The 6,903-nt window shown below is 30.8% G+C and overlaps 1 long non-coding RNA gene across 2 annotated transcripts; it reads right to left on the bottom strand.

The window, feature by feature from the left end:
- Positions 1–218: 218 nt before the first annotated feature.
- On the bottom strand, positions 219–1,449 carry LOC120180359. 2 transcript variants are annotated; one of them, XR_005521679.1, is made up of 2 exons: positions 1,304–1,449; positions 219–471 (listed from the first exon to the last, which is right to left on the bottom strand). It is a non-coding gene; the product is annotated as an uncharacterized LOC120180359 (long non-coding RNA). The 2 variants fall into 2 exon arrangements; XR_005521680.1 differs by having other exon boundaries at positions 219–489.
- Between the last annotated feature and the right edge of the window lie 5,454 nt (positions 1,450–6,903).

Consider the following 6,903-nt stretch of genomic DNA (forward strand, 5'->3'; position numbering starts at 1 on the left):
CCGGGTCTGAATTATTGAGCCAATGAAAAAGGAAGTGAAAAAGGAAGTCTGAAAACTTTATAAATAATCACTTCTTCCTCTTCTTTGGTGGCTGAATCGATTCTTCCGTGTCTTCAGGCTCTTCATCTTCTAAAGTTTCTTTTTCTTCATCTTCAGTGTCGACTTCATTGTCATTGCCATCACTATTGTCATCATCGTCTTCCTGCTCATCATCCTCACCATTTTCGCCGCCTTCATCATCTCCATCCCCATTAGCCTCTCCCACTTCAGCTCCCTCGTTGGAGTTGCCATTTGGGTCATTAGAAATGTTCCCATGATCATCACCATCAGAAGGGTCTTTTTCTTCATCATCAGCATCCCCTTCTCCATATCCACCATGAACATCATCTCCATCCTCAGCATCGACTACTTCAGATTGTGTCCACCCAGATGACTTTCTTGGTTTTCACCTTGTTGAGTTACTATCAGCAGCTGAACCAGATTTTGAAACTATTATACATGCTTTACAATTCCACCAAGAGAAATGGAAATCAAAATACTGAAATAAAATGACAAACCCATCAAAGATTCAAAACAAGACTCCATGTTTTCTGGGACGTCCATTGTGAGTTTCTTCTTGCTTTGATGACTAACTGGGCGGGTTAACCTTTCATCCAAACCCAGCCTCAAAAATCATCTCATGCATTATATATATTTATTACAAATTTATCATGTGTAGTGTACTACAGTCAAATATCCACAAAGAGAGTACTTCTTAAAGTTTTAAAGCAATTTCTCTTAATTCAGCTTGAGTTAATTTTGTCCATAAAAAATCAACTCTGTTTATTTCATATAAACGTATTAACGATGAGATGTTCGATCCATAATGAATGTATTATTTTCGATAAAATTTCTAAACGTGGAAGGATGCTTTTTCTTATTTTGAAAGGAGTTTTTTTCCCTATAATATTTAGCTTTTTTTAAATAACATTTAAAATCATTCAAAAAAAATTAATTTATCTTAGATGAATTCAAGATAGTATATGTTAAAAAATTATTCAAATTTTATCTCATTATGAATAAGAAAATAATATTCAAGTGTACTTGAATTCACACCTTTTCAAACAATGCAAGTTATGTCAATTTATTATAAATTTAATTTTACACATCGGCGCAAGTTAATAAAAAAATATAAATTAAATAAGTTAGAGACATAATCACATAAAGAAAAAGAAAAACTATGTCATAGTCACATAAAAAGAAGAAAAAAAACTATGTTAACTTAAGAGGACTTAATCCGTAATTAGTAAAAACAAAACCTTACTTGAGGCGAAGAAAGAAGAGCTTGATGCGTAGCTGAGGAAACGAGAAGGGTGAGTAGGGTTCCGCACATGCTAGTTAGCAAGTCATGGTTAAACTTAAACATTAACTCCACGTAACCATCTTTGTTCTCCATTTGTACGCCACAGGTACAAGTACATGTAAGAGAAAAAACCCTGGGGACAAAAAAAAAACAATTACACCAATCAATCATACTACCGTCAGATATACACAGTTTTCCTCAACAAAAAAAAAAAACAAACAAACAACTAATTGGAGCTTTTTAGCAAAATTATAAAAATAGACTAAGATAAAGAGTTAAGAGAGAGATGAGAAATCATATATCCCGCCGTGAACAGTTAAAGTTAACGACAAAAGCAAGTATACTTAAACTTTTCTGGGTATTTGGAAAAAATTTCCGGGGAAGGAGAGTCAAACGTAAGAAAACGAGGGAAAGTTAAGAGTGGGAAGGGTGGTTGAAGTACAAGAGAGGAAAGGAAATGGAAAAGTTTCTAAAAAGAGACAAAAGCAAGAAAAAGCGTACTTTAAATTCTTCTTCTTTCTTCTAAAAATCGAAAAAAGAAAATGGAACGATGTTTAGATCCAAAGGCTTCATTTTTATACAAACATCAGTGAAAGTGAAAGTGAAAGGGTTTAAAAGTGAAAGGTGAAGGTTGATGAACACACACAGGAGAAAGTAAATAACATAGGAAAATAAAATTAAAGGCATAAAAACTAGAGAAATGGACAAGTTTTTGTTAATTTATTGCAATTGTGGGTTGGGAAATTGGTATCGGATTCCCTTTATATTATATTTGCATCCTTGGTTGCATTTGAGTGTCTTGGAATATAGAGTGATGAACGTACACAGTGTTGCTTAGTTACGAAGCTTTGTATCTCATGATGGAGAATTGATTCAAATTGCCCATGAATCTTTTAGTGCTTCCAAGAACAAGTCCATTTTATTTCCCCCCCACAATACAAATTTGCATTAGGAAATAGGCTTTGGCTTGCTCAGCTTCTCATGCCACAGACATGAAACTTCTAAAACAAAATATATTTATGTAATTTTAATTAAAAAAAATATAATCATCCAAAAACCTTAATGCAAAGGGTTTAACCCAGTACAGGCTGAAATTGGGAGCAATTGATCATTAATGGACCTTAACAATAATGATGGATTGGAATGCCACCAGGCCTGTTTTAGTTTTTACAACAAAAGTTTAATTTTGTTGCACCAAATTCAGATAACAGGCAGCCAATTAGTCTCCCAACCCACTTAAAACCAAATTAAATTTTAAAAAAATACCAATAATTATCAGGAAAAATGACTTAAATACATAAAGTTGTTTGTTTCGTATTATCTAATACACATATGAAATATTTTAAAAATATAAATAGAATTAAACAATTTTATGTTGGAGACTATAATAACGAGGAATTGAAAGTATAAATATATTTTAGAGTTAAAATAAATTTAAAGAAGTAAAGAGATATTGATTTTGGTATTGGATATAGATTTGATAAAAATATGTATTTAGATAATCAAGCACTGTATTTTTTATATTAAAATTAAATTGAAAAATAAAACAATTTCTATAATCTTATATTACATAAATGAAACGTTGTTATAAAATGTTAACTTAGCAACATCGTCATGAATGCAGTATGAGTTATTGAAAATCACAAGATTTTTATTCAACTTTATTGATGAGATTTTACTGAACATGATTACCTGCAGGTTTGAAGTTGAAAGGCCGCCCCCTTAGCCTGGCATTAGGCCACCAAGGCAGCCGCAATGCTTTAGAACTGCCCCCGCCCCACCTCCAATCAATCTATATTAGCTTTGCCTTGAAATTCTGCACACAAGTTCTAACTGTAAAGATCACCTACCCATCAAAAGTTATTCTCTCACCCTTTCCTGGACCAGAAGCCGAAACCATAACACTTAATGGTCCCCCTTCTCCAACTCAAACCATAATCAACATTAAATACACCCCCCCCCCCGCCCACACTAATGATCCATAATTGTGAGGCGTGAAAGAACACTCACCCCGTAACAGCTCAGGAAAAAGACCCGATCCAAATAAGATAATATAAATGAAAACGGCGTGTCCATTAATGTCAATGGCCAAAGAATTACCGTTTCCATTAATGTCAATGGCCAAAGAATTACCGTTTCAATTATCTGTACAAGTATGGCTTCTACTGATAAATAAATCCATGTATAGTTGAATTGGATATAGGTATATTTAACTCAACATGATTCATGAAACCACTAGATTTTACAAACATGTGGCATGCGCCCACTTGGCACATGATGAGCTAAGGTCCGTATATGGCATCGCATAAAGGAAAGGAAACTACAAAATCAAAACCATAATCATGAAAAGGGAGAGTATGCCCCCCTACATACCTTTCAGTTGATACCCTTTTTCTTTATAGAGCCCAACCCGTAAAAGCACTAGGTACTAGAATTACATTACTATAAATGCCAAGTTGATATGGTTTTGAGGAAGATTGTATGTATGTTTGTTTATTTGTATAAAAGTACTAAATTTTCCTTCTTCTAGGGGATTAAAAGGTACTCTATGCCCTATGGTGGGAAGGAATCCTATAGTGGAGGGAAGCAAAGCAAACTCATCCCCTATCTTTCTCACCATCAATGTACAATGTTTGTCAAGGAGGGTAACTAGGCTCTATGGGTCTATTTTCCTTAATGAATTTCAGCCTTTATTTGCTTTAAAAATTGTGAATGGAGGTCGCTGCTGATATTGTTGTCTTTAATTATTTCTCAAAGTGTGTATAATTCAACAATAATATTTTATTTTTTTTTAGCTCAATCCTATGTTAATGAGAATATAATTTTATTACATCATCGTGGTCCTAAATTAACGATTTAAACTTATATTTTTTTATATGTAATGATTGAATTAATAATCATATTTAAAATTTTAACTGGAAAATATTTTAACGGATTAAATGAATGATTAAAAGTATATCTATATAGCTTAATTGCTTTGGAAGCTGTTATCTAAACAAGTCATTTTATAAAATAGTAAACATAAAAGAAAAGAAGATTCCATCAGCCGTTGATGTATAATCAAATATCTTGGACCTATATTGGGGAAAATGTCATTATCACTTTCAATCTAAAAGTATACTACAACTGACCATAGATTGTTACATCGTAGGCCAGGGGAGTAGTATACTAAATCATGAAAAAGATAACAATAGCGACCAAGCAAATTATTAAACATGTGTTAGAGATTTTTCTTTTGCGATGCCAAGGGTGGGTTTATTTCATTTTTAATATATACAAAACATAAGGAAAATAATACGAGTAAATACAAATATATAAAATTTTAAAATCTATAAAACAAAATAAGTAATTTCAGTTTAACAACGTTATTATTGTTTTGTTATATTTTGGTCAAATCTGATAAAAATAATAAAGAAATAAATATCAGAAGAAATATAATAAAATTTTAAGAATTAATACAATTAATCGATAACATTGGAGGGTAAAAAATTATTATGTTAAAAGAACTCAAATTTATCTTGATTTAATTCCTCAACTGATTGGAACAATTTCCCGCTTTATTTTCTTAGTAGAACCCACTTATATTTTATTTTCCTTTCCGAATTTAATACTTGAAACAATTATTCCTTCTAAATTCATTTTCATTTGTTTAGACTTTTGATGGCATTGGACCGTCCAAGTTGTATCCATCTAACATCATTAAGAATAGAATGAAACATTCCCTCCCTATTCACCATGGCATTTATAGGGCATTGTTAATGCCCATGGACCCATTTATTTGTATCATAAATTATACGTAATTAAAAAACTCAAGACTTTTCAATTTTCATATACAATTATATTATCCAATGCTCACCTTATTTGGACTTTTCTTTTGGGAACAATGATTCCTCTAATTAATAACACAAAAAATATTATGTAAAAGTATTAAAATATATAAATTACTTGCTTCTATAAAAACTACAGAAATAGAAGTTTAACAATGAAAATTCTAAATTGCATCAACACTCTTAAGAAATTCTCTTTCAAAGTCATCCACAAAACTCAATAACAAAGAGCACATATGGACTAACAAATTGTATTAACACTCTAAAGAAATCTAACCATGTGACAACCACATGATCACCAAATAGGTAAATACTAAAAGTATATTATAAATTAAGCATCCAACTGAGATAAAGGGAGAGAACAATTTAGATTACATACTTTTATAAGATCATTAATTAATGACTTTTCGATCAAACCAGAAGAGATAAATTATAAACCATAAACTTAATCACTTCATTTTCTATCATTTAAACCACCATAAATCCTTACATCACCTATTATACATCAACAACGTCAATAACCATTATAAAAAATTAATTTGATTATGAAGAAAAACAACACTCATTCTATTATTTTTTTATTAATGAAAGGAGTTAATTGTTTTTTTTTCTTCTTCATAAAAACTAAAGTCGATGCATTTTTTTAACAAGAGCTCAATCATTTGTTTATTTGAAAAACATAAAGTGTTGGAAAACATGAATGATCAAACCTAAAAAAAAATTCAAAAGACCAACATCCGTTCAACAAGTTAACATGTCCCATACCCCAAAAACCCACGACCAACCTTCTCAATCCCCCAATTTCGTACTTTAATTTATTTTTTATTACAAACACAAACCTATATAAAAAAGTAAAAACTTCCGGTCCCACCTGCACCTCCTATCTAGAAATTAAAAAAATACTTTTAATTATTTATTGAAAAAAATATGGTAAAGGAATAAAGGAGAGAAAATGTAGATATGATCCACTTCAGCATATTGCCTTTGATTAACAAATAGGAACAATTAATCATTCGGACTTTGTTTGGTCAAATGTAACAAAAGTAATTGGGTCCCAAAACAAAACATTGTATAATAAACCATAATCCGTAAACAAATCGACAATATTTTCTGGTTATTTAGGATCCGCTGTTGATGGATCCAAAAGTTGATGTCATCAGCGGTGTGTCATGACTCGTTGAATTGAAAACAAATAATAATAACAGAAGAAACATCCATTTTGTCTAAAAGAAAAGGAATATAAAACCATGGGAATAAAAATTATTTCACCTAAAAAGGCTGATTTTACATAGAAAAACATACAAGGAACCTCATCATTTGAATTCTCCCATTGTTTTGATGAAACCCAACAAATATAGGAAAAAACACCACTCCCAAATTTCAATATGTCAATTTTCTTATATAATTGATTCTTCTACTTAATTTCTTATTTAAATTCATGAGGAAAATACATATAATTTCTTTCAATCAATTGTTTACTAACAAACATATATTTTTACATCATAATTTAATTATTTTGTTGAACTATGTTTTGATGTAACAATTTATGGCAAAATGTTTTTGGACTTGAATTGAATTTATTCAAAGTTTTCAAAAAATAATTCAAAGTTCACTTAACTTGGAATTGAGCACAAAATGCTTTTTTTTGGACAAGAAGTACCGATATTGTTCTTACAGTATCGATACCTCATGAATAGTATTGATATTGTTTATATGGTACCGATACCAAAGGTA

This window comes from Hibiscus syriacus, unplaced genomic scaffold (genome assembly GCF_006381635.1).
Source record: "Hibiscus syriacus cultivar Baekdansim isolate YM2019G1 unplaced genomic scaffold, ASM638163v2 tig00112495_pilon, whole genome shotgun sequence".
Taxonomy (NCBI): domain Eukaryota; kingdom Viridiplantae; phylum Streptophyta; class Magnoliopsida; order Malvales; family Malvaceae; genus Hibiscus; species Hibiscus syriacus.